This window comes from Garra rufa, chromosome 1, assembly GCF_049309525.1.
Source record: "Garra rufa chromosome 1, GarRuf1.0, whole genome shotgun sequence".
Classification (NCBI taxonomy): domain Eukaryota; kingdom Metazoa; phylum Chordata; class Actinopteri; order Cypriniformes; family Cyprinidae; genus Garra; species Garra rufa.
Window position 1 is genome coordinate 98241031 of NC_133361.1, and position 27281 is coordinate 98268311.

Genomic DNA, 27281 nt, shown 5'->3' on the forward strand with positions numbered 1-27281 from the left:
AAAAATCAGTGACATGATTCGGATATGTTAAAGGGTCCAAAAAAAAATAGTCACACTTGGCTCCTTCGCGGTCAAAAATGACCGACATAGGAAATGAATGGGAAATACGACAAAATGTGATAATTCAGATAATCTTTTGGTAATACAATCTACAAATGAGCAACTGTGCTGAAAAGAAGTGTTCAGCAAGCAAGGACTGACACTCTAAAATAAGAAAAGTACAGAACTGACACACACATGCACACACACGCGCACACACACACACACAGACACACACACAGACACACAGAAATAAGCAGAAAAATGCAAAACCTGATATTTATCCAATCAAAAAAAATCTAAACCTTGCCAAAATTTATCTTTTAGAATGTCTGAATATATTTCTAAATGCAAAGCCTAATAAAATGAAGAAACAATAAAAAGAAAAAAAACAATAGGAATCCCAAAGCCCCTGTATATATGTATATAGGGAGATACATGAGTTTACATGGCATTACACAAGTTTTTATTTTTTATGCCACTAGATGGTGCAATTTTCACTTTAAAAAAATGGATTTTAAATGCTTTTACTTTACTCTATTTTAATGTGAAATGTTGTATTTATTGAAAAATAATAAATACATAATTAATTAAAAAAATATAATATAAAATATAAATCTACTGGGAAAAAATTGCTCATTAAAACTGTATAAATATTGCATAGATTCATAAAAAATGCTCAAAATTCTAAATAATAATTACAAAATATTATTGAACAAAAATATATTTAATTGATTTTCCTGAAGAAAAAAAAAGTTACTTTTTAAGGCTTCGGTCACTTTTGACCGCGAGGGAGCCAAGTGTGACCCCTTAATGAGGAGGCCCAGAGGGTTAAATGTATTATAGAGTTTTAAGTGTTTTACATGTTTTTTAGGCCATTTTATTACTCTTAACATTTTAAGTGTATGTGTCTTTAATAAATAGATGGTTGGCCTGTCATGTGACTAGACACATGACAGGAAGCAGGAAGTACAACTGTATAAGAGAGCAGCATGACAAACAAAGGACAGTCACCAAACTGTTGGATTGAGGAGTTGCTAATTTTAGAGCTCACCTTTCCATTCACCACCTGCAAACTGTGGATTACACTTTCTGTGGATTGTATATACACTGGTGGACACTCACATTGGACTTATCAACACACTGGGGTTCTTGGACTGTTTTTAGGGTATGGACAAATGAACTGTATTCTTTTAACAGAGTTTACCTGTTTTTAGGGTATGGACAAATGAACTGTATTCTTTTAACAGAGTTTACCTAGTTTTATCGTGTTGTTTTAAAGTCTTTTATGTGAACCTTGTAAATACACCAAATCTATTTAAACCAATTTTCTTTTATGTCTCATTCTTTTAACCACTAGTCATCTCTCACAGTTAAATCTGACCCCATTTTAGTCTTGTAACTCGGCTGATAAGGCCGATTGTTACACTTTTATGGGAGACCGCCTGGGAATACCAGGTGCTGTAAGCTTTTGCCTTTTCTTCACTATTTATATAATATGCTGGCTTTTACGGAGGCTGATCTTTAAATAGCCCACTTTTTGGAGCAGCCCTCGCTTATGGCCATACCGCGCTGAGAGCGCCCGATCTCGTCTGATCTCGGAAGCTACGCAGCGTCGGGCCTGGTTAGTACTTGGATGGGAGACCTCCTGGGAATACCAGGTGCTGTAAGCTTTTGCCTTTTCTTCACTATTTATATAATATGCTGGCTTTTACGGAGGCTGATCTTTAAATAGCCCACTTTTTGGAGCAGCCCTCGCTTATGGCCATACCGCGCTGAGAGCGCCCGATCTCGTCTGATCTCGGAAGCTAAGCAGCGTCGGGCCTGGTTAGTACTTGGATGGGAGACCGCCTGGGAATACCAGGTGCTGTAAGCTTTTGCCTTTTCTTCACTATTTATATAATATGCTGGCTTTTAGAAAGACGTGTTTTACCGCTCTATTTATTACAATCATTTAAATGTATTATAGAGTTTTAAGTGTTTTACATGTTTTTTAGGCCATTTTATTACTCTTAACCCTCAAAGACCGAGACAGCCGCCGGCGGCTAAAAATAACTATTGGTCTTAAATGTTTAATAACTTTTGAACCGCTAATCCAATTTGAATGCTTTAAAAAGTCTCGTAAAGTACAGAGTCTGCTCTTTTCAGTGATATCGCATTTGTCTCATTTGGATATTCAGAGGCTCCGTAGTAAGCGTGATTACGTCATCACATTTCCTCAGCACTGATTCGTCAGATGAAATCAACACGTTTTGGTCCTCTGAGCCAAACAGGAACGATTGTTGATGCTTAGTCCCACCCCTGTGCCCCGATTGGTTCAAACTGTCATCTATTCAACCAATAAACATAGGTTTTGGTCTTTTGAACCACCGATTAGTATGTTTCTTTGCAGATCTGAACAGACGCAAAGTGAAAGCAAAGTGCGTCTTGCGTGCATGAAAACAAACGCAAAATAACACATTTGCATGACAGCATTCTTTGAAAATGTACAGAAATACTCACGACAGAGCCCTTTGACATAAAACAAACCAAAAACAAGGATGAAACAACAGTAGATATCGGATAAAGCACTGGAATGTGGGTTTTCGGTCACTAGGCGATGTCCCGGTAAAATAGATTCCGACGCAGACTACAGCCAGCAGATCCATCTATTTGGTTGTTATATTATGTAACTAATTATTATATAGTTTTTAAAGATTATTTGTACTATTTTTTCGGTTGCACTCTGTATATTTCTCTCTCATTTTGTGTGTAGTTTGTGAATAATTTGGATTGTTTATTTATTTTTTTGTTGCACAAGACAGTTTGTGCATTTTTTCTTGTGCTACTTTCTACACTATTTGTGTTTATATTTCATCTTTTGGATTAAGAATATATTTATGAAATAGTAAATTATTTTTTACTGTGTTTTGCTATTATTTAACACTGTTTCTGCAATGACTTTACTCCTGAAACGTTTTTGGACAGATCTATATTGTCAATAAACGAAATGGGCCTGTTTTTCACTGAAAAGCACCTAAATAATATTGTAATAATTGGCTATAACTTGCTTGGGGAATGTTATATATAGACAAAATTTTATTTGGAAGTGTAAAACACCTAAATACAAATTTTTAAAGAAAAAAATCTAAACTTCAGGAGTTTTTGTTTGAGTACACAGTAAAAAACACCCAATTGTTGGTAGCGTTTTTTCCTAAAATTCTGGAAATTCACTAATTTTTAGAGAAAACAAAAGGAAATTTGTAATTTTAAATTAGCTAGACATAAAGATCAAGTTCTTATGTTTATAATGATATATGACAATTGATGCTGACTGCTAGAATAGGTCTGAAAAAACAAAGAAATATACAGGTGCCTCAGGTGCCCCAAAAATGTTCTAGGTCTTTAAGGGTTAACATTTTAAGTGTATGTGTCTTTAATAAATGGATGGTTGGCCTGTCATGTGACTAGACACATGACAGGAAGCAGGAAGTACAACTGTATAAGAGAGCAGCATGACAAACAAAGGACAGTCACCAAACTGTTGGATTGAGGAGTTGCTAATTTTAGAGCTCACCTTTCCATTCACCACCTGCAAACTTTGGATTACACTTTCTGTGGATTGTATATACACTGGTGGACACTCACATTGGACTTATCAACACACTGGGGTTCTTGGACTGTTTTTAGGGTATGGACAAATGAACTGTATTCTTTTAACAGAGTTTACCTGTTTTTAGGGTATGGACAAATGAACTGTATTCTTTTAACAGAGTTTACCTAGTTTTATCGTGTTGTTTTAAAGTCTTTTATGTGAACCTTGTAAATACACCAAATCTATTTAAACCAATTTTCTTTTATGTCTCATTCTTTTAACCACTAGTCATCTCTCACAGTTAAATCTGACCCCATTTTAGTCTTGTAACTCGGCTGATAAGGCCGATTGTTACACTTTTATGGGAGACCGCCTGGGAATACCAGGTGCTGTAAGCTTTTGCCTTTTCTTCACTATTTATATAATATGCTGGCTTTTACGGAGGCTGATCTTTAAATAGCCCACTTTTTGGAGCAGCCCTCGCTTATGGCCATACCGCGCTGAGAGCGCCCGATCTCGTCTGATCTCGGAAGCTAAGCAGCGTAGGGCCTGGTTAGTACTTGGATGGGAGACCGCCTGGGAATACCAGGTGCTGTAAGCTTTTGCCTTTTCTTCACTATTTATATAATATGCTGGCTTTTAGAAAGACGTGTTTTACCGCTCTATTTATTACAATCATTTAAATGTATTATAGAGTTTTAAGTGTTTTACATGTTTTTTAGGCCATTTTATTACTCTTAACATTTTAAGTGTATGTGTCTTTAATAAATGGATGGTTGGCCTGTCATGTGACTAGACACATGACAGGAAGCAGGAAGTACAACTGTATAAGAGAGCAGCATGACAAACAAAGGACAGTCACCAAACTGTTGGATTGAGGAGTTGCTAATTTTAGAGCTCACCTTTCCATTCACCACCTGCAAACTTTGGATTACACTTTCTGTGGATTGTATATACACTGGTGGACACTCACATTGGACTTATCAACACACTGGGGTTCTTGGACTGTTTTTAGGGTATGGACAAATGAACTGTATTCTTTTAACAGAGTTTACCTGTTTTTAGGGTATGGACAAATGAACTGTATTCTTTTAACAGAGTTTACCTAGTTTTATCATGTTGTTTTAAAGTCTTTTATGTGAACCTTGTAAATACACCAAATCTATTTAAACCAATTTTATTTTATGTCTCATTCTTTTAACCACTAGTCATCTCTCACAGTTAAATCTGACCCCATTTTAGTCTTGTAACTCGGCTGATAAGGCCGATTGTTACACTTTTATGGGAGACCGCCTGGGAATACCAGGTGCTGTAAGCTTTTGCCTTTTCTTCACTATTTATATAATATGCTGGCTTTTACGGAGGCTGATCTTTAAATAGCCCACTTTTTGGAGCAGCCCTCGCTCATGGCCATACCGCGCTGAGAGCGCCCGATCTCGTCTGATCTCGGAAGCTACGCAGCGTCGGGCCTGGTTAGTACTTGGATGGGAGACCGCCTGGGAATACCAGGTGCTGTAAGCTTTTGCCTTTTCTTCACTATTTATATAATATGCTGGCTTTTACGGAGGCTGATCTTTAAATAGCCCACTTTTTGGAGCAGCCCTCGCTTATGGCCATACCGCGCTGAGAGCGCCCGATCTCGTCTGATCTCGGAAGCTAAGCAGCGTCGGGCCTGGTTAGTACTTGGATGGGAGACCGCCTGGGAATACCAGGTGCTGTAAGCTTTTGCCTTTTCTTCACTATTTATATAATATGCTGGCTTTTAGAAAGACTGTTTTACCGCTCTATTTATTACAATCATTTAAATGTATTATAGAGTTTTAAGTGTTTTACATGTTTTTTAGGCCATTTTATTACTCTTAACATTTTAAGTGTATGTGTCTTTAATAAATGGATGGTTGGCCTGTCATGGGACTAGACACATGACAGGAAGCAGGAAGTACAACTGTATAAGAGAGCAGCATGACAAACAAAGGACAGTCACCAAACTGTTGGATTGAGGAGTTGCTAATTTTAGAGCTCACCTTTCCATTCACCACCTGCAAACTTTGGATTACACTTTCTGTGGATTGTATATACACTGGTGGACACTCACATTGGACTTATCAACACACTGGGGTTCTTGGACTGTTTTTAGGGTATGGACAAATGAACTGTATTCTTTTAACAGAGTTTACCTGTTTTTAGGGTATGGACAAATGAACTGTATTCTTTTAACAGAGTTTACCTAGTTTTATCGTGTTGTTTTAAAGTCTTTTATGTGAACCTTGTAAATACACCAAATCTATTTAAACCAATTTTCTTTTATGTCTCATTCTTTTAACCACTAGTCATCTCTCACAGTTAAATCTGACCCCATTTTAGTCTTGTAACTCGGCTGATAAGGCCGATTGTTACACTTTTATGGGAGACCGCCTGGGAATACCAGGTGCTGTAAGCTTTTGCCTTTTCTTCACTATTTATATAATATGCTGGCTTTTACGGAGGCTGATCTTTAAATAGCCCACTTTTTGGAGCAGCCCTCGCTTATGGCCATACCGCGCTGAGAGCGCCCGATCTCGTCTGATCTCGGAAGCTAAGCAGCGTCGGGCCTGGTTAGTACTTGGATGGGAGACCGCCTGGGAATACCAGGTGCTGTATGCTTTTGCCTTTTCTTCACTATTTATATAATATGCTGGCTTTTAGAAAGACGTGTTTTACCGCTCTATTTATTACAATCATTTAAATGTATTATAGAGTTTTAAGTGTTTTACATGTTTTTTAGGCCATTTTATTACTCTTAACATTTTAAGTGTATGTGTCTTTAATAAATGGATGGTTGGCCTGTCATGTGACTAGACACATGACAGGAAGCAGGAAGTACAACTGTATAAGAGAGCAGCATGACAAACAAAGGACAGTCACCAAACTGTTGGATTGAGGAGTTGCTAATTTTAGAGCTCACCTTTCCATTCACCACCTGCAAATTTTGGATTACACTTTCTGTGGATTGTATATACACTGGTGGACACTCACATTGGACTTATCAACACACTGGGGTTCTTGGACTGTTTTTAGGGTATGGACAAATGAACTGTATTCTTTTAACAGAGTTTACCTGTTTTTAGGGTATGGACAAATGAACTGTATTCTTTTAACAGAGTTTACCTAGTTTTATCATGTTGTTTTAAAGTCTTTTATGTGAACCTTGTAAATACACCAAATCTATTTAAACCAATTTTATTTTATGTCTCATTCTTTTAACCACTAGTCATCTCTCACAGTTAAATCTGACCCCATTTTAGTCTTGTAACTCGGCTGATAAGGCCGATTGTTACACTTTTATGGGAGACCGCCTGGGAATACCAGGTGCTGTAAGCTTTTGCCTTTTCTTCACTATTTATATAATATGCTGGCTTTTACGGAGGCTGATCTTTAAATAGCCCACTTTTTGGAGCAGCCCTCGCTTATGGCCATACCGCGCTGAGAGCGCCCGATCTCGTCTGATCTCGGAAGCTACGCAGCGTCGGGCCTGGTTAGTACTTGGATGGGAGACCGCCTGGGAATACCAGGTGCTGTAAGCTTTTGCCTTTTCTTCACTATTTATATAATATGCTGGCTTTTACGGAGGCTGATCTTTAAATAGCCCACTTTTTGGAGCAGCCCTCGCTTATGGCCATACCGCGCTGAGAGCGCCCGATCTCGTCTGATCTCGGAAGCTAAGCAGCGTAGGGCCTGGTTAGTACTTGGATGGGAGACCGCCTGGGAATACCAGGTGCTGTAAGCTTTTGCCTTTTCTTCACTATTTATATAATATGCTGGCTTTTAGAAAGACGTGTTTTACCGCTCTATTTATTACAATCATTTAAATGTATTATAGAGTTTTAAGTGTTTTACATGTTTTTTAGGCCATTTTATTACTCTTAACATTTTAAGTGTATGTGTCTTTAATAAATGGATGGTTGGCCTGTCATGTGACTAGACACATGACAGGAAGCAGGAAGTACAACTGTATAAGAGAGCAGCATGACAAACAAAGGACAGTCACCAAACTGTTGGATTGAGGAGTTGCTAATTTTAGAGCTCACCTTTCCATTCACCACCTGCAAACTTTGGATTACACTTTCTGTGGATTGTATATACACTGGTGGACACTCACATTGGACTTATCAACACACTGGGGTTCTTGGACTGTTTTTAGGGTATGGACAAATGAACTGTATTCTTTTAACAGAGTTTACCTGTTTTTAGGGTATGGACAAATGAACTGTATTCTTTTAACAGAGTTTACCTAGTTTTATCGTGTTGTTTTAAAGTCTTTTATGTGAACCTTGTAAATACACCAAATCTATTTAAACCAATTTTCTTTTATGTCTCATTCTTTTAACCACTAGTCATCTCTCACAGTTAAATCTGACCCCATTTTAGTCTTGTAACTCGGCTGATAAGGCCGATTGTTACACTTTTATGGGAGACCGCCTGGGAATACCAGGTGCTGTAAGCTTTTGCCTTTTCTTCACTATTTATATAATATGCTGGCTTTTACGGAGGCTGATCTTTAAATAGCCCACTTTTTGGAGCAGCCCTCGCTTATGGCCATACCGCGCTGAGAGCGCCCGATCTCGTCTGATCTCGGAAGCTACGCAGCGTCGGGCCTGGTTAGTACTTGGATGGGAGACCTCCTGGGAATACCAGGTGCTGTAAGCTTTTGCCTTTTCTTCACTATTTATATAATATGCTGGCTTTTACGGAGGCTGATCTTTAAATAGCCCACTTTTTGGAGCAGCCCTCGCTTATGGCCATACCGCGCTGAGAGCGCCCGATCTCGTCTGATCTCGGAAGCTAAGCAGCGTCGGGCCTGGTTAGTTCTTGGATGGGAGACCGCCTGGGAATACCAGGTGCTGTAAGCTTTTGCCTTTTCTTCACTATTTATATAATATGCTGGCTTTTAGAAAGACTGTTTTACCGCTCTATTTATTACAATCATTTAAATGTATTATAGAGTTTTAAGTGTTTTACATGTTTTTTAGGCCATTTTATTACTCTTAACATTTTAAGTGTATGTGTCTTTAATAAATGGATGGTTGGCCTGTCATGTGACTAGACACATGACAGGAAGCAGGAAGTACAACTGTATAAGAGAGCAGCATGACAAACAAAGGACAGTCACCAAACTGTTGGATTGAGGAGTTGCTAATTTTAGAGCTCACCTTTCCATTCACCACCTGCAAACTTTGGATTACACTTTCTGTGGATTGTATATACACTGGTGGACACTCACATTGGACTTATCAACACACTGGGGTTCTTGGACTGTTTTTAGGGTATGGACAAATGAACTGTATTCTTTTAACAGAGTTTACCTAGTTTTATCGTGTTGTTTTAAAGTCTTTTATGTGAACCTTGTAAATACACCAAATCTATTTAAACCAATTTTCTTTTATGTCTCATTCTTTTAACCACTAGTCATCTCTCACAGTTAAATCTGACCCCATTTTAGTCTTGTAACTCGGCTGATAAGGCCGATTGTTACACTTTTATGGGAGACCGCCTGGGAATACCAGGTGCTGTAAGCTTTTGCCTTTTCTTCACTATTTATATAATATGCTGGCTTTTACGGAGGCTGATCTTTAAATAGCCCACTTTTTGGAGCAGCCCTCGCTTATGGCCATACCGCGCTGAGAGCGCCCGATCTCGTCTGATCTCGGAAGCTAAGCAGCGTCGGGCCTGGTTAGTACTTGGATGGGAGACCGCCTGGGAATACCAGGTGCTGTAAGCTTTTTCCTTTTCTTCACTATTTATATAATATGCTGGCTTTTAGAAAGACGTGTTTTACCGCTCTATTTATTACAATCATTTAAATGTATTATAGAGTTTTAAGTGTTTTACATGTTTTTAGGCCATTTTATTACTCTTAACATTTTAAGTGTATGTGTCTTTAATAAATGGATGGTTGGCCTGTCATGTGACTAGACACATGACAGGAAGCAGGAAGTACAACTGTATAAGAGAGCAGCATGACAAACAAAGGACAGTCACCAAACTGTTGGATTGAGGAGTTGCTAATTTTAGAGCTCACCTTTCCATTCACCACCTGCAAACTTTGGATTACACTTTCTGTGGATTGTATATACACTGGTGGACACTCACATTGGACTTATCAACACACTGGGGTTCTTGGACTGTTTTTAGGGTATGGACAAATGAACTGTATTCTTTTAACAGAGTTTACCTGTTTTTAGGGTATGGACAAATGAACTGTATTCTTTTAACAGAGTTTACCTAGTTTTATCGTGTTGTTTTAAAGTCTTTTATGTGAACCTTGTAAATACACCAAATCTATTTAAACCAATTTTCTTTTATGTCTCATTCTTTTAACCACTAGTCATCTCTCACAGTTAAATCTGACCCCATTTTAGTCTTGTAACTCGGCTGATAAGGCCGATTGTTACACTTTTATGGGAGACCGCCTGGGAATACCAGGTGCTGTAAGCTTTTGCCTTTTCTTCACTATTTATATAATATGCTGGCTTTTACGGAGGCTGATCTTTAAATAGCCCACTTTTTGGAGCAGCCCTCGCTTATGGCCATACCGCGCTGAGAGCGCCCGATCTCGTCTGATCTCGGAAGCTACGCAGCGTCGGGCCTGGTTAGTACTTGGATGGGAGACCGCCTGGGAATACCAGGTGCTGTAAGCTTTTGCCTTTTCTTCACTATTTATATAATATGCTGGCTTTTACGGAGGCTGATCTTTAAATAGCCCACTTTTTGGAGCAGCCCTCGCTTATGGCCATACCGCGCTGAGAGCGCCCGATCTCGTCTGATCTCGGAAGCTAAGCAGCGTCGGGCCTGGTTAGTACTTGGGTGGGAGACCGCCTGGGAATACCAGGTGCTGTAAGCTTTTGCCTTTTCTTCACTATTTATATAATATGCTGGCTTTTAGAAAGACGTGTTTTACCGCTCTATTTATTACAATCATTTAAATGTATTATAGAGTTTTAAGTGTTTTACATGTTTTTTAGGCCATTTTATTACTCTTAACATTTTAAGTGTATGTCTTTAATAAATGGATGGTTGGCCTGTCATGTGACTAGACACATGACAGGAAGCAGGAAGTACAACTGTATAAGAGAGCAGCATGACAAACAAAGGACAGTCACCAAACTGTTGGATTGAGGAGTTGCTAATTTTAGAGCTCACCTTTCCATTCACCACCTGCAAACTTTGGATTACACTTTCTGTGGATTGTATATACACTGGTGGACACTCACATTGGACTTATCAACACACTGGGGTTCTTGGACTGTTTTTAGGGTATGGACAAATGAACTGTATTCTTTTAACAGAGTTTACCTGTTTTTAGGGTATGGACAAATGAACTGTATTCTTTTAACAGAGTTTACCTAGTTTTATCGTGTTGTTTTAAAGTCTTTTATGTGAACCTTGTAAATACACCAAATCTATTTAAACCAATTTTCTTTTATGTCTCATTCTTTTAACCACTAGTCATCTCTCACAGTTAAATCTGACCCCATTTTAGTCTTGTAACTCGGCTGATAAGGCCGATTGTTACACTTTTATGGGAGACCGCCTGGGAATACCAGGTGCTGTAAGCTTTTGCCTTTTCTTCACTATTTATATAATATGCTGGCTTTTACGGAGGCTGATCTTTAAATAGCCCACTTTTTGGAGCAGCCCTCGCTTATGGCCATACCGCGCTGAGAGCGCCTGATCTCGTCTGATCTCGGAAGCTACGCAGCGTCGGGCCTGGTTAGTACTTGGATGGGAGACCTCCTGGGAATACCAGGTGCTGTAAGCTTTTGCCTTTTCTTCACTATTTATATAATATGCTGGCTTTTACGGAGGCTGATCTTTAAATAGCCCACTTTTTGGAGCAGCCCTCGCTTATGGCCATACCGCGCTGAGAGCGCCCGATCTCGTCTGATCTCGGAAGCTAAGCAGCGTCGGGCCTGGTTAGTACTTGGATGGGAGACCGCCTGGGAATACCAGCTGCTGTAAGCTTTTGCCTTTTCTTCACTATTTATATAATATGCTGGCTTTTACGGAGGCTGATCTTTAAATAGCCCACTTTTTGGAGCAGCCCTCGCTTATGGCCATACCGCGCTGAGAGCGCCCGATCTCGTCTGATCTCGGAAGCTAAGCAGCGTCGGGCCTGGTTAGTACTTGGGTGGGAGACCGCCTGGGAATACCAGGTGCTGTAAGCTTTTGCCTTTTCTTCACTATTTATATAATATGCTGGCTTTTAGAAAGACGTGTTTTACCGCTCTATTTATTACAATCATTTAAATGTATTATAGAGTTTTAAGTGTTTTACATGTTTTTTAGGCCATTTTATTACTCTTAACATTTTAAGTGTATGTGTCTTTAATAAATGGATGGTTGGCCTGTCATGTGACTAGACACATGACAGGAAGCAGGAAGTACAACTGTATAAGAGAGCAGCATGACAAACAAAGGACAGTCACCAAACTGTTGGATTGAGGAGTTGCTAATTTTAGAGCTCACCTTTCCATTCACCACCTGCAAACTGTGGATTACACTTTCTGTGGATTGTATATACACTGGTGGACACTCACATTGGACTTATCAACACACTGGGGTTCTTGGACTGTTTTTAGGGTATGGACAAATGAACTGTATTCTTTTAACAGAGTTTACCTGTTTTTAGGGTATGGACAAATGAACTGTATTCTTTTAACAGAGTTTACCTAGTTTTATCGTGTTGTTTTAAAGTCTTTTATGTGAACCTTGTAAATACACCAAATCTATTTAAACCAATTTTCTTTTATGTCTCATTCTTTTAACCACTAGTCATCTCTCACAGTTAAATCTGACCCCATTTTAGTCTTGTAACTCGGCTGATAAGGCCGATTGTTACACTTTTATGGGAGACCGCCTGGGAATACCAGGTGCTGTAAGCTTTTGCCTTTTCTTCACTATTTATATAATATGCTGGCTTTTACGGAGGCTGATCTTTAAATAGCCCACTTTTTGGAGCAGCCCTCGCTTATGGCCATACCGCGCTGAGAGCGCCCGATCTCGTCTGATCTCGGAAGCTACGCAGCGTCGGGCCTGGTTAGTACTTGGATGGGAGACCTCCTGGGAATACCAGGTGCTGTAAGCTTTTGCCTTTTCTTCACTATTTATATAATATGCTGGCTTTTACGGAGGCTGATCTTTAAATAGCCCACTTTTTGGAGCAGCCCTCGCTTATGGCCATACCGCGCTGAGAGCGCCCGATCTCGTCTGATCTCGGAAGCTAAGCAGCGTCGGGCCTGGTTAGTACTTGGATGGGAGACCGCCTGGGAATACCAGGTGCTGTAAGCTTTTGCCTTTTCTTCACTATTTATATAATATGCTGGCTTTTAGAAAGACGTGTTTTACCGCTCTATTTATTACAATCATTTAAATGTATTATAGAGTTTTAAGTGTTTTACATGTTTTTTAGGCCATTTTATTACTCTTAACATTTTAAGTGTATGTGTCTTTAATAAATGGATGGTTGGCCTGTCATGTGACTAGACACATGACAGGAAGCAGGAAGTACAACTGTATAAGAGAGCAGCATGACAAACAAAGGACAGTCACCAAACTGTTGGATTGAGGAGTTGCTAATTTTAGAGCTCACCTTTCCATTCACCACCTGCAAACTTTGGATTACACTTTCTGTGGATTGTATATACACTGGTGGACACTCACATTGGACTTATCAACACACTGGGGTTCTTGGACTGTTTTTAGGGTATGGACAAATGAACTGTATTCTTTTAACAGAGTTTACCTGTTTTTAGGGTATGGACAAATGAACTGTATTCTTTTAACAGAGTTTACCTAGTTTTATCGTGTTGTTTTAAAGTCTTTTATGTGAACCTTGTAAATACACCAAATCTATTTAAACCAATTTTATTTTATGTCTCATTCTTTTAACCACTAGTCATCTCTCACAGTTAAATCTGACCCCATTTTAGTCTTGTAACTCGGCTGATAAGGCCGATTGTTACACTTTTATGGGAGACCGCCTGGGAATACCAGGTGCTGTAAGCTTTTGCCTTTTCTTCACTATTTATATAATATGCTGGCTTTTACGGAGGCTGATCTTTAAATAGCCCACTTTTTGGAGCAGCCCTCGCTTATGGCCATACCGCGCTGAGAGCGCCCGATCTCGTCTGATCTCGGAAGCTACGCAGCGTCGGGCCTGGTTAGTACTTGGATGGGAGACCGCCTGGGAATACCAGGTGCTGTAAGCTTTTGCCTTTTCTTCACTATTTATATAATATGCTGGCTTTTACGGAGGCTGATCTTTAAATAGCCCACTTTTTGGAGCAGCCCTCGCTTATGGCCATACCGCGCTGAGAGCGCCCGATCTCGTCTGATCTCGGAAAGCTAAGCAGCGTCGGGCCTGGTTAGTACTTGGATGGGAGACCGCCTGGGAATACCAGGTGCTGTAAGCTTTTGCCTTTTCTTCACTATTTATATAATATGCTGGCTTTTAGAAAGACGTGTTTTACCGCTCTATTTATTACAATCATTTAAATGTATTATAGAGTTTTAAGTGTTTTACATGTTTTTTAGGCCATTTTATTACTCTTAACATTTTAAGTGTATGTGTCTTTAATAAATGGATGGTTGGCCTGTCATGTGACTAGACACATGACAGGAAGCAGGAAGTACAACTGTATAAGAGAGCAGCATGACAAACAAAGGACAGTCACCAAACTGTTGGATTGAGGAGTTGCTAATTTTAGAGCTCACCTTTCCATTCACCACCTGCAAATTTTGGATTACACTTTCTGTGGATTGTATATACACTGGTGGACACTCACATTGGACTTATCAACACACTGGGGTTCTTGGACTGTTTTTAGGGTATGGACAAATGAACTGTATTCTTTTAACAGAGTTTACCTGTTTTTAGGGTATGGACAAATGAACTGTATTCTTTTAACAGAGTTTACCTAGTTTTATCATGTTGTTTTAAAGTCTTTTATGTGAACCTTGTAAATACACCAAATCTATTTAAACCAATTTTATTTTATGTCTCATTCTTTTAACCACTAGTCATCTCTCACAGTTAAATCTGACCCCATTTTAGTCTTGTAACTCGGCTGATAAGGCCGATTGTTACACTTTTATGGGAGACCGCCTGGGAATACCAGGTGCTGTAAGCTTTTGCCTTTTCTTCACTATTTATATAATATGCTGGCTTTTACGGAGGCTGATCTTTAAATAGCCCACTTTTTGGAGCAGCCCTCGCTTATGGCCATACCGCGCTGAGAGCGCCCGATCTCGTCTGATCTCGGAAGCTACGCAGCGTCGGGCCTGGTTTGTACTTGGATGGGAGACCTCCTGGGAATACCAGGTGCTGTAAGCTTTTGCCTTTTCTTCACTATTTATATAATATGCTGGCTTTTACGGAGGCTGATCTTTAAATAGCCCACTTTTTGGAGCAGCCCTCGCTTATGGCCATACCGCGCTGAGAGCGCCCGATCTCGTCTGATCTCGGAAGCTAAGCAGCGTCGGGCCTGGTTAGTACTTGGATGGGAGACCGCCTGGGAATACCAGGTGCTGTAAGCTTTTGCCTTTTCTTCACTATTTATATAATATGCTGGCTTTTAGAAAGACGTGTTTTACCGCTCTATTTATTACAATCATTTAAATGTATTATAGAGTTTTAAGTGTTTTACATGTTTTTTAGGCCATTTTATTACTCTTAACATTTTAAGTGTATGTGTCTTTAATAAATGGATGGTTGGCCTGTCATGTGACTAGACACATGACAGGAAGCAGGAAGTACAACTGTATAAGAGAGCAGCATGACAAACAAAGGACAGTCACCAAACTGTTGGATTGAGGAGTTGCTAATTTTAGAGCTCACCTTTCCATTCACCACCTGCAAACTGTGGATTACACTTTCTGTGGATTGTATATACACTGGTGGACACTCACATTGGACTTATCAACACACTGGGGTTCTTGGACTGTTTTTAGGGTATGGACAAATGAACTGTATTCTTTTAACAGAGTTTACCTGTTTTTAGGGTATGGACAAATGAACTGTATTCTTTTAACAGAGTTTACCTAGTTTTATCGTGTTGTTTTAAAGTCTTTTATGTGAACCTTGTAAATACACCAAATCTATTTAAACCAATTTTCTTTTATGTCTCATTCTTTTAACCACTAGTCATCTCTCACAGTTAAATCTGACCCCATTTTAGTCTTGTAACTCGGCTGATAAGGCCGATTGTTACACTTTTATGGGAGACCGCCTGGGAATACCAGGTGCTGTAAGCTTTTGCCTTTTCTTCACTATTTATATAATATGCTGGCTTTTACGGAGGCTGATCTTTAAATAGCCCACTTTTTGGAGCAGCCCTCGCTTATGGCCATACCGCGCTGAGAGCGCCCGATCTCGTCTGATCTCGGAAGCTACGCAGCGTCGGGCCTGGTTAGTACTTGGATGGGAGACCTCCTGGGAATACCAGGTGCTGTAAGCTTTTGCCTTTTCTTCACTATTTATATAATATGCTGGCTTTTACGGAGGCTGATCTTTAAATAGCCCACTTTTTGGAGCAGCCCTCGCTTATGGCCATACCGCGCTGAGAGCGCCCGATCTCGTCTGATCTCGGAAGCTAAGCAGCGTCGGGCCTGGTTAGTACTTGGATGGGAGACCGCCTGGGAATACCAGGTGCTGTAAGCTTTTGCCTTTTCTTCACTATTTATATAATATGCTGGCTTTTAGAAAGACGTGTTTTACCGCTCTATTTATTACAATCATTTAAATGTATTATAGAGTTTTAAGTGTTTTACATGTTTTTTAGGCCATTTTATTACTCTTAACATTTTAAGTGTATGTGTCTTTAATAAATGGATGGTTGGCCTGTCATGTGACTAGACACATGACAGGAAGCAGGAAGTACAACTGTATAAGAGAGCAGCATGACAAACAAAGGACAGTCACCAAACTGTTGGATTGAGGAGTTGCTAATTTTAGAGCTCACCTTTCCATTCACCACCTGCAAACTTTGGATTACACTTTCTGTGGATTGTATATACACTGGTGGACACTCACATTGGACTTATCAACACACTGGGGTTCTTGGACTGTTTTTAGGGTATGGACAAATGAACTGTATTCTTTTAACAGAGTTTACCTGTTTTTAGGGTATGGACAAATGAACTGTATTCTTTTAACAGAGTTTACCTAGTTTTATCGTGTTGTTTTAAAGTCTTTTATGTGAACCTTGTAAATACACCAAATCTATTTAAACCAATTTTATTTTATGTCTCATTCTTTTAACCACTAGTCATCTCTCACAGTTAAATCTGACCCCATTTTAGTCTTGTAACTCGGCTGATAAGGCCGATTGTTACACTTTTATGGGAGACCGCCTGGGAATACCAGGTGCTGTAAGCTTTTGCCTTTTCTTCACTATTTATATAATATGCTGGCTTTTACGGAGGCTGATCTTTAAATAGCCCACTTTTTGGAGCAGCCCTCGCTTATGGCCATACCGCGCTGAGAGCGCCCGATCTCGTCTGATCTCGGAAGCTACGCAGCGTCGGGCCTGGTTAGTACTTGGATGGGAGACCGCCTGGGAATACCAGGTGCTGTAAGCTTTTGCCTTTTCTTCACTATTTATATAATATGCTGGCTTTTACGGAGGCTGATCTTTAAATAGCCCACTTTTTGGAGCAGCCCTCACTTATGGCCATACCGCGCTGAGAGCGCCCGATCTCGTCTGATCTCGGAAAGCTAAGCAGCGTCGGGCCTGGTTAGTACTTGGATGGGAGACCGCCTGGGAATACCAGGTGCTGTAAGCTTTTGCCTTTTCTTCACTATTTATATAATATGCTGGCTTTTAGAAAGACGTGTTTTACCGCTCTATTTATTACAATCATTTAAATGTATTATAGAGTTTTAAGTGTTTTACATGTTTTTAAGGCCATTTTATTACTCTTAACATTTTAAGTGTATGTGTCTTTAATAAATGGATGGTTGGCCTGTCATGTGACTAGACACATGACAGGAAGCAGGAAGTACAACTGTATAAGAGAGCAGCATGACAAACAAAGGACAGTCACCAAACTGTTGGATTGAGGAGTTGCTAATTTTAGAGCTCACCTTTCCATTCACCACCTGCAAATTTTGGATTACACTTTCTGTGGATTGTATATACACTGGTGGACACTCACATTGGACTTATCAACACACTGGGGTTCTTGGACTGTTTTTAGGGTATGGACAAATGAACTGTATTCTTTTAACAGAGTTTACCTGTTTTTAGGGTATGGACAAATGAACTGTATTCTTTTAACAGAGTTTACCTAGTTTTATCATGTTGTTTTAAAGTCTTTTATGTGAACCTTGTAAATACACCAAATCTATTTAAACCAATTTTATTTTATGTCTCATTCTTTTAACCACTAGTCATCTCTCACAGTTAAATCTGACCCCATTTTAGTCTTGTAACTCGGCTGATGAGGCCGATTGTTACACTTTTATGGGAGACCGCCTGGGAATACCAGGTGCTGTAAGCTTTTGCCTTTTCTTCACTATTTATATAATATGCTGGCTTTTACGGAGGCTGATCTTTAAATAGCCCACTTTTTGGAGCAGCCCTCGCTTATGGCCATACCGCGCTGAGAGCGCCCGATCTCGTCTGATCTCGGAAGCTACGCAGCGTCGGGCCTGGTTAGTACTTGGATGGGAGACCGCCTGGGAATACCAGGTGCTGTAAGCTTTTGCCTTTTCTTCACTATTTATATAATATGCTGGCTTTTACGGAGGCTGATCTTTAAATAGCCCACTTTTTGGAGCAGCCCTCGCTTATGGCCATACCGCGCTGAGAGCGCCCGATCTCGTCTGATCTCGGAAGCTAAGCAGCGTAGGGCCTGGTTAGTACTTGGATGGGAGACCGCCTGGGAATACCAGGTGCTGTAAGCTTTTGCCTTTTCTTCACTATTTATATAATATGCTGGCTTTTAGAAAGACGTGTTTTACCGCTCTATTTATTACAATCATTTAAATGTATTATAGAGTTTTAAGTGTTTTACATGTTTTTTAGGCCATTTTATTACTCTTAACATTTTAAGTGTATGTGTCTTTAATAAATGGATGGTTGGCCTGTCATGTGACTAGACACATGACAGGAAGCAGGAAGTACAACTGTATAAGAGAGCAGCATGACAAACAAAGGACAGTCACCAAACTGTTGGATTGAGGAGTTGCTAATTTTAGAGCTCACCTTTCCATTCACCACCTGCAAATTTTGGATTACACTTTCTGTGGATTGTATATACACTGGTGGACACTCACATTGGACTTATCAACACACTGGGGTTCTTGGACTGTTTTTAGGGTATGGACAAATGAACTGTATTCTTTTAACAGAGTTTACCTGTTTTTAGGGTATGGACAAATGAACTGTATTCTTTTAACAGAGTTTACCTAGTTTTATCATGTTGTTTTAAAGTCTTTTATGTGAACCTTGTAAATACACCAAATCTATTTAAACCAATTTTATTTTATGTCTCATTCTTTTAACCACTAGTCATCTCTCACAGTTAAATCTGACCCCATTTTAGTCTTGTAACTCGGCTGATAAGGCCGATTGTTACACTTTTATGGGAGACCGCCTGGGAATACCAGGTGCTGTAAGCTTTTGCCTTTTCTTCACTATTTATATAATATGCTGGCTTTTACGGAGGCTGATCTTTAAATAGCCCACTTTTTGGAGCAGCCCTCGCTTATGGCCATACCGCGCTGAGAGCGCCCGATCTCGTCTGATCTCGGAAGCTACGCAGCGTCGGGCCTGGTTTGTACTTGGATGGGAGACCTCCTGGGAATACCAGGTGCTGTAAGCTTTTGCCTTTTCTTCACTATTTATATAATATGCTGGCTTTTACGGAGGCTGATCTTTAAATAGCCCACTTTTTGGAGCAGCCCTCGCTTATGGCCATACCGCGCTGAGAGCGCCCGATCTCGTCTGATCTCGGAAGCTAAGCAGCGTCGGGCCTGGTTAGTACTTGGATGGGAGACCGCCTGGGAATACCAGGTGCTGTAAGCTTTTGCCTTTTCTTCACTATTTATATAATATGCTGGCTTTTAGAAAGACGTGTTTTACCGCTCTATTTATTACAATCATTTAAATGTATTATAGAGTTTTAAGTGTTTTACATGTTTTTTAGGCCATTTTATTACTCTTAACATTTTAAGTGTATGTGTCTTTAATAAATGGATGGTTGGCCTGTCATGTGACTAGACACATGACAGGAAGCAGGAAGTACAACTGTATAAGAGAGCAGCATGACAAACAAAGGACAGTCACCAAACTGTTGGATTGAGGAGTTGCTAATTTTAGAGCTCACCTTTCCATTCACCACCTGCAAACTTTGGATTACACTTTCTGTGGATTGTATATACACTGGTGGACACTCACATTGGACTTATCAACACACTGGGGTTCTTGGACTGTTTTTAGGGTATGGACAAATGAACTGTATTCTTTTAACAGAGTTTACCTGTTTTTAGGGTATGGACAAATGAACTGTATTCTTTTAACAGAGTTTACCTAGTTTTATCGTGTTGTTTTAAAGTCTTTTATGTGAACCTTGTAAATACACCAAATCTATTTAAACCAATTTTATTTTATGTCTCATTCTTTTAACCACTAGTCATCTCTCACAGTTAAATCTGACCCCATTTTAGTCTTGTAACTCGGCTGATAAGGCCGATTGTTACACTTTTATGGGAGACCGCCTGGGAATACCAGGTGCTGTAAGCTTTTGCCTTTTCTTCACTATTTATATAATATGCTGGCTTTTACGGAGGCTGATCTTTAAATAGCCCACTTTTTGGAGCAGCCCTCGCTTATGGCCATACCGCGCTGAGAGCGCCCGATCTCGTCTGATCTCGGAAGCTACGCAGCGTCGGGCCTGGTTAGTACTTGGATGGGAGACCGCCTGGGAATACCAGGTGCTGTAAGCTTTTGCCTTTTCTTCACTATTTATATAATATGCTGGCTTTTACGGAGGCTGATCTTTAAATAGCCCACTTTTTGGAGCAGCTCTCGCTTATGGCCATACCTCGCTGAGAGCGCCCGATCTCGTCTGATCTCGGAAAGCTAAGCAGCGTCGGGCCTGGTTAGTACTTGGATGGGAGACCGCCTGGGAATACCAGGTGCTGTAAGCTTTTGCCTTTTCTTCACTATTTATATAATATGCTGGCTTTTAGAAAGACGTGTTTTACCGCTCTATTTATTACAATCATTTAAATGTATTATAGAGTTTTAAGTGTTTTACATGTTTTTAAGGCCATTTTATTACTCTTAACATTTTAAGTGTATGTGTCTTTAATAAATGGATGGTTGGCCTGTCATGTGACTAGACACATGACAGGAAGCAGGAAGTACAACTGTATAAGAGAGCAGCATGACAAACAAAGGACAGTCACCAAACTGTTGGATTGAGGAGTTGCTAATTTTAGAGCTCACCTTTCCATTCACCACCTGCAAATTTTGGATTACACTTTCTGTGGATTGTATATACACTGGTGGACACTCACATTGGACTTATCAACACACTGGGGTTCTTGGACTGTTTTTAGGGTATGGACAAATGAACTGTATTCTTTTAACAGAGTTTACCTGTTTTTAGGGTATGGACAAATGAACTGTATTCTTTTAACAGAGTTTACCTAGTTTTATCATGTTGTTTTAAAGTCTTTTATGTGAACCTTGTAAATACACCAAATCTATTTAAACCAATTTTATTTTATGTCTCATTCTTTTAACCACTAGTCATCTCTCACAGTTAAATCTGACCCCATTTTAGTCTTGTAACTCGGCTGATGAGGCCGATTGTTACACTTTTATGGGAGACCGCCTGGGAATACCAGGTGCTGTAAGCTTTTGCCTTTTCTTCACTATTTATATAATATGCTGGCTTTTACGGAGGCTGATCTTTAAATAGCCCACTTTTTGGAGCAGCCCTCGCTTATGGCCATACCGCGCTGAGAGCGCCCGATCTCGTCTGATCTCGGAAGCTACGCAGCGTCGGGCCTGGTTAGTACTTGGATGGGAGACCGCCTGGGAATACCAGGTGCTGTAAGCTTTTGCCTTTTCTTCACTATTTATATAATATGCTGGCTTTTACGGAGGCTGATCTTTAAATAGCCCACTTTTTGGAGCAGCCCTCGCTTATGGCCATACCGCGCTGAGAGCGCCCGATCTCGTCTGATCTCGGAAGCTAAGCAGCGTAGGGCCTGGTTAGTACTTGGATGGGAGACCGCCTGGGAATACCAGGTGCTGTAAGCTTTTGCCTTTTCTTCACTATTTATATAATATGCTGGCTTTTAGAAAGACGTGTTTTACCGCTCTATTTATTACAATCATTTAAATGTATTATAGAGTTTTAAGTGTTTTACATGTTTTTTAGGCCATTTTATTACTCTTAACATTTTAAGTGTATGTGTCTTTAATAAATGGATGGTTGGCCTGTCATGTGACTAGACACATGACAGGAAGCAGGAAGTACAACTGTATAAGAGAGCAGCATGACAAACAAAGGACAGTCACCAAACTGTTGGATTGAGGAGTTGCTAATTTTAGAGCTCACCTTTCCATTCACCACCTGCAAATTTTGGATTACACTTTCTGTGGATTGTATATACACTGGTGGACACTCACATTGGACTTATCAACACACTGGGGTTCTTGGACTGTTTTTAGGGTATGGACAAATGAACTGTATTCTTTTAACAGAGTTTACCTGTTTTTAGGGTATGGACAAATGAACTGTATTCTTTTAACAGAGTTTACCTAGTTTTATCATGTTGTTTTAAAGTCTTTTATGTGAACCTTGTAAATACACCAAATCTATTTAAACCAATTTTATTTTATGTCTCATTCTTTTAACCACTAGTCATCTCTCACAGTTAAATCTGACCCCATTTTAGTCTTGTAACTCGGCTGATAAGGCCGATTGTTACACTTTTATGGGAGACCGCCTGGGAATACCAGGTGCTGTAAGCTTTTGCCTTTTCTTCACTATTTATATAATATGCTGGCTTTTACGGAGGCTGATCTTTAAATAGCCCACTTTTTGGAGCAGCCCTCGCTTATGGCCATACCGCGCTGAGAGCGCCCGATCTCGTCTGATCTCGGAAGCTACGCAGCGTCGGGCCTGGTTTGTACTTGGATGGGAGACCTCCTGGGAATACCAGGTGCTGTAAGCTTTTGCCTTTTCTTCACTATTTATATAATATGCTGGCTTTTACGGAGGCTGATCTTTAAATAGCCCACTTTTTGGAGCAGCCCTCGCTTATGGCCATACCGCGCTGAGAGCGCCCGATCTCGTCTGATCTCGGAAGCTAAGCAGCGTCGGGCCTGGTTAGTACTTGGATGGGAGACCGCCTGGGAATACCAGGTGCTGTAAGCTTTTGCCTTTTCTTCACTATTTATATAATATGCTGGCTTTTAGAAAGACGTGTTTTACCGCTCTATTTATTACAATCATTTAAATGTATTATAGAGTTTTAAGTGTTTTACATGTTTTTTAGGCCATTTTATTACTCTTAACATTTTAAGTGTATGTGTCTTTAATAAATGGATGGTTGGCCTGTCATGTGACTAGACACATGACAGGAAGCAGGAAGTACAACTGTATAAGAGAGCAGCATGACAAACAAAGGACAGTCACCAAACTGTTGGATTGAGGAGTTGATAATTTTAGAGCTCACCTTTCCATTCACCACCTGCAAACTTTGGATTACACTTTCTGTGGATTGTATATACACTGGTGGACACTCACATTGGACTTATCAACACACTGGGGTTCTTGGACTGTTTTTAGGGTATGGACAAATGAACTGTATTCTTTTAACAGAGTTTACCTGTTTTTAGGGTATGGACAAATGAACTGTATTCTTTTAACAGAGTTTACCTAGTTTTATCGTGTTGTTTTAAAGTCTTTTATGTGAACCTTGTAAATACACCAAATCTATTTAAACCAATTTTCTTTTATGTCTCATTCTTTTAACCACTAGTCATCTCTCACAGTTAAATCTGACCCCATTTTAGTCTTGTAACTCGGCTGATAAGGCCGATTGTTACACTTTTATGGGAGACCGCCTGGGAATACCAGGTGCTGTAAGCTTTTGCCTTTTCTTCACTATTTATATAATATGCTGGCTTTTACGGAGGCTGATCTTTAAATAGCCCACTTTTTGGAGCAGCCCTCGCTTATGGCCATACCGCGCTGAGAGCGCCCGATCTCGTCTGATCTCGGAAGCTACGCAGCGTCGGGCCTGGTTAGTACTTGGATGGGAGACCGCCTGGGAATACCAGGTGCTGTAAGCTTTTGCCTTTTCTTCACTATTTATATAATATGCTGGCTTTTACGGAGGCTGATCTTTAAATAGCCCACTTTTTGGAGCAGCCCTCGCTTATGGCCATACCGCGCTGAGAGCGCCCGATCTCGTCTGATCTCGGAAGCTAAGCAGCGTAGGGCCTGGTTAGTACTTGGATGGGAGACCGCCTGGGAATACCAGGTGCTGTAAGCTTTTGCCTTTTCTTCACTATTTATATAATATGCTGGCTTTTAGAAAGACGTGTTTTACCGCTCTATTTATTACAATCATTTAAATGTATTATAGAGTTTTAAGTGTTTTACATGTTTTTTAGGCCATTTTATTACTCTTAACATTTTAAGTGTATGTGTCTTTAATAAATGGATGGTTGGCCTGTCATGTGACTAGACACATGACAGGAAGCAGGAAGTACAACTGTATAAGAGAGCAGCATGACAAACAAAGGACAGTCACCAAACTGTTGGATTGAGGAGTTGCTAATTTTAGAGCTCACCTTTCCATTCACCACCTGCAAATTTTGGATTACACTTTCTGTGGATTGTATATACACTGGTGGACACTCACATTGGACTTATCAACACACTGGGGTTCTTGGACTGTTTTTAGGGTATGGACAAATGAACTGTATTCTTTTAACAGAGTTTACCTGTTTTTAGGGTATGGACAAATGAACTGTATTCTTTTAACAGAGTTTACCTAGTTTTATCATGTTGTTTTAAAGTCTTTTATGTGAACCTTGTAAATACACCAAATCTATTTAAACCAATTTTATTTTATGTCTCATTCTTTTAACCACTAGTCATCTCTCACAGTTAAATCTGACCCCATTTTAGTCTTGTAACTCGGCTGATAAGGCCGATTGTTACACTTTTATGGGAGACCGCCTGGGAATACCAGGTGCTGTAAGCTTTTGCCTTTTCTTCACTATTTATATAATATGCTGGCTTTTACGGAGGCTGATCTTTAAATAGCCCACTTTTTGGAGCAGCCCTCGCTTATGGCCATACCGCGCTGAGAGCGCCCGATCTCGTCTGATCTCGGAAGCTAAGCAGCGTCGGGCCTGGTTAGTACTTGGATGGGAGACCGCCTGGGAATACCAGCTGCTGTAAGCTTTTGCCTTTTCTTCACTATTTATATAATATGCTGGCTTTTACGGAGGCTGATCTTTAAATAGCCCACTTTTTGGAGCAGCCCTCGCTTATGGCCATACCGCGCTGAGAGCGCCCGATCTCGTCTGATCTCGGAAGCTAAGCAGCGTCGGGCCTGGTTAGTACTTGGGTGGGAGACCGCCTGGGAATACCAGGTGCTGTAAGCTTTTGCCTTTTCTTCACTATTTATATAATATGCTGGCTTTTAGAAAGACGTGTTTTACCGCTCTATTTATTACAATCATTTAAATGTATTATAGAGTTTTAAGTGTTTTACATGTTTTTTAGGCCATTTTATTACTCTTAACATTTTAAGTGTATGTGTCTTTAATAAATGGATGGTTGGCCTGTCATGTGACTAGACACATGACAGGAAGCAGGAAGTACAACTGTATAAGAGAGCAGCATGACAAACAAAGGACAGTCACCAAACTGTTGGATTGAGGAGTTGCTAATTTTAGAGCTCACCTTTCCATTCACCACCTGCAAACTTTGGATTACACTTTCTGTGGATTGTATATACACTGGTGGACACTCACATTGGACTTATCAACACACTGGGATTCTTGGACTGTTTTTAGGGTATGGACAAATGAACTGTATTCTTTTAACAGAGTTTACCTGTTTTTAGGGTATGGACAAATGAACTGTATTCTTTTAACAGAGTTTACCTAGTTTTATCGTGTTGTTTTAAAGTCTTTTATGTGAACCTTGTAAATACACCAAATCTATTTAAACCAATTTTCTTTTATGTCTCATTCTTTTAACCACTAGTCATCTCTCACAGTTAAATCTGACCCCATTTTAGTCTTGTAACTCGGCTGATAAGGCCGATTGTTACACTTTTATGGGAGACCGCCTGGGAATACCAGGTGCTGTAAGCTTTTGCCTTTTCTTCACTATTTATATAATATGCTGGCTTTTACGGAGGCTGATCTTTAAATAGCCCACTTTTTGGAGCAGCCCTCGCTTATGGCCATACCGCGCTGAGAGCGCCCGATCTCGTCTGATCTCGGAAGCTACGCAGCGTCGGGCCTGGTTAGTACTTGGATGGGAGACCTCCTGGGAATACCAGGTGCTGTAAGCTTTTGCCTTTTCTTCACTATTTATATAATATGCTGGCTTTTACGGAGGCTGATCTTTAAATAGCCCACTTTTTGGAGCAGCCCTCGCTTATGGCCATACCGCGCTGAGAGCGCCCGATCTCGTCTGATCTCGGAAGCTACGCAGCGTCGGGCCTGGTTAGTACTTGGATGGGAGACCTCCTGGGAATACCAGGTGCTGTAAGCTTTTGCCTTTTCTTCACTATTTATATAATATGCTGGCTTTTACGGAGGCTGATCTTTAAATAGCCCACTTTTTGGAGCAGCCCTCGCTTATGGCCATACCGCGCTGAGAGCGCCCTAGAGCAAACCAGGAAGTGTGTGACTGCAGTTTGGAAAGAGAGATACTCTTACCTTCTCGATTTATTTGGTTAGTGTGAGTGAAAATAAGTTTTGGTTTGTGTTAGTAAGTTTTTTTGTTTTAAACCACTAACCAGCAGCCGTGTGCTGTCTGGGAAGTGGTTTGTGTTTGTTGTTTTTTCGCAAGTATGAGTGATTCGGACGGACTACACGGCAGCAACAAGGAAATGGCGGCAGAGATAGAGATGGCAAAAGAACAAAGGACTGAATTAGGACAACGAGAAAGGATCATAAGCAGCACAAAGAGGCTATACAGGAAAGAGGCAACAATAACTATTGATGTGAGTGAAACAAGAGATGGCAATGCAGAGAGTATCATTAAAGCAATAACGAAGAAAATCGGTGTGAAGGGAATTTTGGCGGTGCGCCCGAAACAACAGAAACAATATGAGGTAACAATGGAATCTGAGGAATGTTGTGATGAACTGTTAAATGGACTGGATATCAATGGACACATTTGTGAAGTGAGGAAGTTGGAAGACAGGGAGTATGTGGTGTCATTTATGCATATACCCGTCTATCTGAGTGACGACGACATCATAACGAAACTGGAGGGGTGGGGAGTTATCCCTGTCTCAAGTATGAAGAGGAGATGTTATCCAGGTACGGATATTGAAGATGGAACAAGGTTCATCAAAGCTAAATTCTCAAGAGAGGTGGCGTCGCTCCCATACAGTACGCGGTTTGAG

General features: G+C 40.2%; 42 non-coding genes across 42 annotated transcripts; all 42 read left to right on the plus strand.

The window, feature by feature from the left end:
* Positions 1 to 1593: 1593 nt before the first annotated feature.
* On the plus strand, positions 1594 to 1712 carry LOC141317448 (5S ribosomal RNA). Its single transcript, XR_012351828.1, has one exon. It is a non-coding gene; the product is annotated as a 5S ribosomal RNA (ribosomal RNA).
* Positions 1713 to 1796: 84 nt separating this feature from the next.
* On the plus strand, positions 1797 to 1915 carry LOC141292620 (5S ribosomal RNA). Its single transcript, XR_012340548.1, has one exon. It is a non-coding gene; the product is annotated as a 5S ribosomal RNA (ribosomal RNA).
* A 2180-nt stretch (positions 1916 to 4095) lies between these two features.
* Positions 4096 to 4214, plus strand: LOC141293160 (5S ribosomal RNA). The gene has a single exon (XR_012340654.1). It is a non-coding gene; the product is annotated as a 5S ribosomal RNA (ribosomal RNA).
* An 801-nt stretch (positions 4215 to 5015) lies between these two features.
* LOC141318916 (5S ribosomal RNA) lies at positions 5016 to 5134 on the plus strand. Its single transcript, XR_012353202.1, has one exon. It is a non-coding gene; the product is annotated as a 5S ribosomal RNA (ribosomal RNA).
* An 84-nt stretch (positions 5135 to 5218) lies between these two features.
* LOC141292627 (5S ribosomal RNA) lies at positions 5219 to 5337 on the plus strand. The gene has a single exon (XR_012340549.1). It is a non-coding gene; the product is annotated as a 5S ribosomal RNA (ribosomal RNA).
* An 800-nt stretch (positions 5338 to 6137) lies between these two features.
* Positions 6138 to 6256, plus strand: LOC141311697 (5S ribosomal RNA). The gene has a single exon (XR_012349162.1). It is a non-coding gene; the product is annotated as a 5S ribosomal RNA (ribosomal RNA).
* Positions 6257 to 7057: 801 nt separating this feature from the next.
* Positions 7058 to 7176, plus strand: LOC141317759 (5S ribosomal RNA). The gene has a single exon (XR_012352118.1). It is a non-coding gene; the product is annotated as a 5S ribosomal RNA (ribosomal RNA).
* An 84-nt stretch (positions 7177 to 7260) lies between these two features.
* Positions 7261 to 7379, plus strand: LOC141293239 (5S ribosomal RNA). The gene has a single exon (XR_012340689.1). It is a non-coding gene; the product is annotated as a 5S ribosomal RNA (ribosomal RNA).
* Positions 7380 to 8180: 801 nt separating this feature from the next.
* LOC141317449 (5S ribosomal RNA) lies at positions 8181 to 8299 on the plus strand. The gene has a single exon (XR_012351829.1). It is a non-coding gene; the product is annotated as a 5S ribosomal RNA (ribosomal RNA).
* Positions 8300 to 8383: 84 nt separating this feature from the next.
* On the plus strand, positions 8384 to 8502 carry LOC141317497 (5S ribosomal RNA). Its single transcript, XR_012351873.1, has one exon. It is a non-coding gene; the product is annotated as a 5S ribosomal RNA (ribosomal RNA).
* Positions 8503 to 9252: 750 nt separating this feature from the next.
* On the plus strand, positions 9253 to 9371 carry LOC141292634 (5S ribosomal RNA). The gene has a single exon (XR_012340550.1). It is a non-coding gene; the product is annotated as a 5S ribosomal RNA (ribosomal RNA).
* Positions 9372 to 10171: 800 nt separating this feature from the next.
* Positions 10172 to 10290, plus strand: LOC141317760 (5S ribosomal RNA). Its single transcript, XR_012352119.1, has one exon. It is a non-coding gene; the product is annotated as a 5S ribosomal RNA (ribosomal RNA).
* Positions 10291 to 10374: 84 nt separating this feature from the next.
* On the plus strand, positions 10375 to 10493 carry LOC141294348 (5S ribosomal RNA). Its single transcript, XR_012340936.1, has one exon. It is a non-coding gene; the product is annotated as a 5S ribosomal RNA (ribosomal RNA).
* Positions 10494 to 11292: 799 nt separating this feature from the next.
* Positions 11293 to 11411, plus strand: LOC141318531 (5S ribosomal RNA). Its single transcript, XR_012352842.1, has one exon. It is a non-coding gene; the product is annotated as a 5S ribosomal RNA (ribosomal RNA).
* Positions 11412 to 11495: 84 nt separating this feature from the next.
* LOC141318453 (5S ribosomal RNA) lies at positions 11496 to 11614 on the plus strand. The gene has a single exon (XR_012352769.1). It is a non-coding gene; the product is annotated as a 5S ribosomal RNA (ribosomal RNA).
* Positions 11615 to 11698: 84 nt separating this feature from the next.
* Positions 11699 to 11817, plus strand: LOC141294359 (5S ribosomal RNA). The gene has a single exon (XR_012340937.1). It is a non-coding gene; the product is annotated as a 5S ribosomal RNA (ribosomal RNA).
* Positions 11818 to 12618: 801 nt separating this feature from the next.
* On the plus strand, positions 12619 to 12737 carry LOC141317450 (5S ribosomal RNA). The gene has a single exon (XR_012351830.1). It is a non-coding gene; the product is annotated as a 5S ribosomal RNA (ribosomal RNA).
* Positions 12738 to 12821: 84 nt separating this feature from the next.
* Positions 12822 to 12940, plus strand: LOC141292641 (5S ribosomal RNA). Its single transcript, XR_012340551.1, has one exon. It is a non-coding gene; the product is annotated as a 5S ribosomal RNA (ribosomal RNA).
* Positions 12941 to 13741: 801 nt separating this feature from the next.
* LOC141317761 (5S ribosomal RNA) lies at positions 13742 to 13860 on the plus strand. Its single transcript, XR_012352120.1, has one exon. It is a non-coding gene; the product is annotated as a 5S ribosomal RNA (ribosomal RNA).
* An 84-nt stretch (positions 13861 to 13944) lies between these two features.
* LOC141317636 (5S ribosomal RNA) lies at positions 13945 to 14064 on the plus strand. The gene has a single exon (XR_012352002.1). It is a non-coding gene; the product is annotated as a 5S ribosomal RNA (ribosomal RNA).
* Positions 14065 to 14865: 801 nt separating this feature from the next.
* Positions 14866 to 14984, plus strand: LOC141318510 (5S ribosomal RNA). The gene has a single exon (XR_012352823.1). It is a non-coding gene; the product is annotated as a 5S ribosomal RNA (ribosomal RNA).
* An 84-nt stretch (positions 14985 to 15068) lies between these two features.
* LOC141292648 (5S ribosomal RNA) lies at positions 15069 to 15187 on the plus strand. Its single transcript, XR_012340552.1, has one exon. It is a non-coding gene; the product is annotated as a 5S ribosomal RNA (ribosomal RNA).
* Positions 15188 to 15988: 801 nt separating this feature from the next.
* LOC141317453 (5S ribosomal RNA) lies at positions 15989 to 16107 on the plus strand. The gene has a single exon (XR_012351831.1). It is a non-coding gene; the product is annotated as a 5S ribosomal RNA (ribosomal RNA).
* An 84-nt stretch (positions 16108 to 16191) lies between these two features.
* LOC141292662 (5S ribosomal RNA) lies at positions 16192 to 16310 on the plus strand. The gene has a single exon (XR_012340556.1). It is a non-coding gene; the product is annotated as a 5S ribosomal RNA (ribosomal RNA).
* An 801-nt stretch (positions 16311 to 17111) lies between these two features.
* On the plus strand, positions 17112 to 17230 carry LOC141317762 (5S ribosomal RNA). The gene has a single exon (XR_012352121.1). It is a non-coding gene; the product is annotated as a 5S ribosomal RNA (ribosomal RNA).
* An 84-nt stretch (positions 17231 to 17314) lies between these two features.
* LOC141318734 (5S ribosomal RNA) lies at positions 17315 to 17434 on the plus strand. The gene has a single exon (XR_012353033.1). It is a non-coding gene; the product is annotated as a 5S ribosomal RNA (ribosomal RNA).
* Positions 17435 to 18235: 801 nt separating this feature from the next.
* Positions 18236 to 18354, plus strand: LOC141317763 (5S ribosomal RNA). Its single transcript, XR_012352122.1, has one exon. It is a non-coding gene; the product is annotated as a 5S ribosomal RNA (ribosomal RNA).
* Positions 18355 to 18438: 84 nt separating this feature from the next.
* LOC141293316 (5S ribosomal RNA) lies at positions 18439 to 18557 on the plus strand. The gene has a single exon (XR_012340718.1). It is a non-coding gene; the product is annotated as a 5S ribosomal RNA (ribosomal RNA).
* Positions 18558 to 19358: 801 nt separating this feature from the next.
* Positions 19359 to 19477, plus strand: LOC141318511 (5S ribosomal RNA). Its single transcript, XR_012352824.1, has one exon. It is a non-coding gene; the product is annotated as a 5S ribosomal RNA (ribosomal RNA).
* An 84-nt stretch (positions 19478 to 19561) lies between these two features.
* On the plus strand, positions 19562 to 19680 carry LOC141292668 (5S ribosomal RNA). The gene has a single exon (XR_012340557.1). It is a non-coding gene; the product is annotated as a 5S ribosomal RNA (ribosomal RNA).
* Positions 19681 to 20481: 801 nt separating this feature from the next.
* Positions 20482 to 20600, plus strand: LOC141317764 (5S ribosomal RNA). The gene has a single exon (XR_012352123.1). It is a non-coding gene; the product is annotated as a 5S ribosomal RNA (ribosomal RNA).
* An 84-nt stretch (positions 20601 to 20684) lies between these two features.
* LOC141317892 (5S ribosomal RNA) lies at positions 20685 to 20804 on the plus strand. Its single transcript, XR_012352243.1, has one exon. It is a non-coding gene; the product is annotated as a 5S ribosomal RNA (ribosomal RNA).
* An 801-nt stretch (positions 20805 to 21605) lies between these two features.
* Positions 21606 to 21724, plus strand: LOC141317765 (5S ribosomal RNA). The gene has a single exon (XR_012352124.1). It is a non-coding gene; the product is annotated as a 5S ribosomal RNA (ribosomal RNA).
* An 84-nt stretch (positions 21725 to 21808) lies between these two features.
* On the plus strand, positions 21809 to 21927 carry LOC141293381 (5S ribosomal RNA). The gene has a single exon (XR_012340741.1). It is a non-coding gene; the product is annotated as a 5S ribosomal RNA (ribosomal RNA).
* An 801-nt stretch (positions 21928 to 22728) lies between these two features.
* LOC141318514 (5S ribosomal RNA) lies at positions 22729 to 22847 on the plus strand. Its single transcript, XR_012352826.1, has one exon. It is a non-coding gene; the product is annotated as a 5S ribosomal RNA (ribosomal RNA).
* An 84-nt stretch (positions 22848 to 22931) lies between these two features.
* LOC141292677 (5S ribosomal RNA) lies at positions 22932 to 23050 on the plus strand. The gene has a single exon (XR_012340558.1). It is a non-coding gene; the product is annotated as a 5S ribosomal RNA (ribosomal RNA).
* Positions 23051 to 23851: 801 nt separating this feature from the next.
* On the plus strand, positions 23852 to 23970 carry LOC141317766 (5S ribosomal RNA). The gene has a single exon (XR_012352125.1). It is a non-coding gene; the product is annotated as a 5S ribosomal RNA (ribosomal RNA).
* Positions 23971 to 24054: 84 nt separating this feature from the next.
* Positions 24055 to 24173, plus strand: LOC141293451 (5S ribosomal RNA). Its single transcript, XR_012340756.1, has one exon. It is a non-coding gene; the product is annotated as a 5S ribosomal RNA (ribosomal RNA).
* An 801-nt stretch (positions 24174 to 24974) lies between these two features.
* Positions 24975 to 25093, plus strand: LOC141318455 (5S ribosomal RNA). Its single transcript, XR_012352771.1, has one exon. It is a non-coding gene; the product is annotated as a 5S ribosomal RNA (ribosomal RNA).
* An 84-nt stretch (positions 25094 to 25177) lies between these two features.
* LOC141294370 (5S ribosomal RNA) lies at positions 25178 to 25296 on the plus strand. The gene has a single exon (XR_012340938.1). It is a non-coding gene; the product is annotated as a 5S ribosomal RNA (ribosomal RNA).
* Positions 25297 to 26097: 801 nt separating this feature from the next.
* On the plus strand, positions 26098 to 26216 carry LOC141317454 (5S ribosomal RNA). The gene has a single exon (XR_012351832.1). It is a non-coding gene; the product is annotated as a 5S ribosomal RNA (ribosomal RNA).
* An 84-nt stretch (positions 26217 to 26300) lies between these two features.
* On the plus strand, positions 26301 to 26419 carry LOC141317455 (5S ribosomal RNA). Its single transcript, XR_012351833.1, has one exon. It is a non-coding gene; the product is annotated as a 5S ribosomal RNA (ribosomal RNA).
* Positions 26420 to 27281: the final 862 nt, after the last annotated feature.